The sequence below is a fragment of the Montipora capricornis genome, chromosome 6 (assembly GCF_036669925.1).
Source record: "Montipora capricornis isolate CH-2021 chromosome 6, ASM3666992v2, whole genome shotgun sequence".
Taxonomy (NCBI): Eukaryota; Metazoa; Cnidaria; class Anthozoa; order Scleractinia; family Acroporidae; genus Montipora; species Montipora capricornis.
In genome coordinates, this window is record NC_090888.1 from 65,752,935 (window position 1) to 65,755,434 (window position 2,500).

Below are 2,500 nucleotides of genomic sequence, written 5' to 3' on the forward strand. Positions count from 1 at the left end.
GTAGAACAAAAATACAGTAGTTTATTTCGTTACCTTATTTCCAAACTGTAATCTTCCAAATTGCAATGGATAAAGAGTCACTTGAACGATTCTTGAGTGGACCTTTGGAGAGAAAGGTTTATCAGAGAGAACGACAGAATACAGTGCCACGTGGAGTGACTCGGCGGCTCGGTAATGGAGCAAATAAGTTACAGCACGGGAAAGGTACTTTTTGATGGCTATTCATTTCTGTCAAGCCCTCCGGAAATGATTCACCCATGAATCATTGGGAAAAATTCGGCGTTATTCCGGTCGTACGAAACTTCGTCAGGGAAAACCAGGGAATTTTAGTCGAAATCGCGGGAGAAATTTCATGGTAAGCTTCTTTAGAGCCTAGCGAAGACACCTGGATCTTTGTTATGGAAATTGCAAAGTATTTTCATATGTGAATAAAAGGTTTGCGTCCTTTTGTTATTTAGAATTCCACGTGGCGTGTGTTTCCTCCAGAACCTACTTTTTGCGCACAATAAGGTTTTAGCATGATGTTCTTGTCTTCTGAGGTGATACTTGACGATTCTGGGGCATTTTGTCGAGGTTGAATAAAACGAACGTTACAGTTGAAAAACGACGGTCTTTTTATAAAAACGAGTGATGTCTTCAGCTTGTTATGCAAATTTTGACAGAGAATATCTACGGAAAGTTATAGTACCCAGATTTTGATCTTAAAAGAGCAAATCAAGTTAGTAAGCGCGTCACCACTGAAGTCTCTGGAGACTGCTGAACTGTAATAAACTTACGGATTATACTGATTATGTTGATCGCGGCTTCCTTATTCGTAAAAGGTCACGCTCTAGCGATCGATTTCTCAGAAAACTCTCATGTCGATCTCGGAATACTGGAGGCACAAGCAATTTTCATCTTGAAGCGTATCAAACCAACAGCCTGTCATAACGGTTGTGGAAAAAATATTACCCAAATCACGGTTGCCAATTTTTAGACTCTTCCACGGTTTTCGACCGCCATCTTGACTGGGGGCAAACACGGCTAAATTTACAGTAAATGTATGGGATTTTGAACCACTGTATCGCCGCTAAAAAGAGACAGATTTCCAACTTTTGCCACTACTTTAAATACTTTTATTGATCTCATTCATTCAACAGAAAATAAAGCCATTAAGGAAGGTATGACGTCCGTAAATTCGAATAATAAATCTTGCTCATCTTGCTTCTAATTTCGCGGCAATTTGCCGTGTTTGGCTTTGTAAGAAAGCTTAAAAATTCGTTGATTGTCGTTGTAGCCTGAATCTGTTCTTTCTATTTTATGAAAATAAACTCACTATAAATGTCTTTTAAAAGACGCTATCACTGTGGAAATCTGGCGTCCTTTTTTTAGCGGCGCTACAGTGGTTCAAAGTCGGCCAAAATCCCATACATTTACTGTGCCGCGTTTGCTCCCCAACCAAGATGGCACCAAAAACCGTGGAAGGCTCTATTAAACTACACTTCGGGTTGAAATCAAGACTGACTCTGAACTCGATCCAATAATGTTTAAATGAAGGACGATTGGGCTGTTGCCAGCAGAAAATAAGCAAAGATTGATGATTTTGCTATACAACAGTTGTGAAAGAAGCCCTGGACTGACCAACTTTTAAAGCCTCACAGCGGTGATGTACTGTCGGTTATTTGGCAACAATTATTGAAACTAATTATCGAATGTACAAACATCGCGTCCCCACTTTCGGGTATGCCAGTCGTTGCCTGAAAGTGTTTCGTCGGTTCAGCTTAGCAAGGTAAGACTTTTCATTAGAAATAGATCGAACAAATCAACTTGGCGGTTCGATCACCTTCAAATCCTAGCTAATAAACTCCGGTAAGTAAGTCCAGCTCAAGATACTAAATATTATAGCCCAATGCCTTTCACCCTGAAGTAGTCGTTCTTTCTTGGAGGGGTCGGTTTAAACGAAACGAAACAGAACTTCGTGAAGCAATCTGTCTACGAAGCTATTTCTACATGATTTCGTTTCAGTTAGTGATTCTAGCCCGCCCTCGGTTCCCGTTAAATCGTAGAATTTTTGACCTTGTGCGCGTGGCATTGCACATATTGTGGGGATAACAAGTCCCTAGGACTCAAAACCAGTCGAGAAGAAATCAGAATTAGACAATCATGAGTTTGCAAGTCTTGAGAATATTTTCCTTTGTAATCTATTTCGTACCCGGCAGTAATTTGCTGTTTTCGGGCTTGAGTTTTTCTCGCCTAGTTAATGTTTGTCTCATGATTTCTATAAGGGATGGAGCTTCTCCTTGATGACAAGAGAGAGATCGATAACAACGTAAAAGAAATAACCAAGACGGCAACTTACCTCCTCGACTTTCTTCCCCAAAGGACACAGTGTCAGAGTGAATTTTGTTTTTATAGGGGGCGATGACGTCATGTCCATTTTGGGTTCACTGTTGTCACCTCGTAACACGTGATTGCATGTCTGCCAATCGTGACTCTAAAGCCAAGAATGATGCAATCACAA

General features: G+C 40.6%; 1 long non-coding RNA gene across 2 annotated transcripts in view; it reads right to left on the reverse strand.

Annotated features, from left to right (window-relative positions):
• Window positions 1-2,500, reverse strand: part of LOC138052913 (uncharacterized) — a 36,037-nt gene that overhangs the window by 27,180 nt on the left and 6,357 nt on the right. Inside the window, exons 1-2 of one of the 2 annotated variants that reach the window (XR_011133178.1) lie at window positions 2,339-2,355; window positions 34-102 (exon numbers count right to left, since the gene is read on the reverse strand). This is a non-coding gene — a long non-coding RNA (uncharacterized lncRNA). Of the gene's footprint in view, window positions 1-33; window positions 103-2,338; window positions 2,356-2,500 lie in introns of those variants that run through there. The other variant, XR_011133177.1, reaches the window with a different exon arrangement.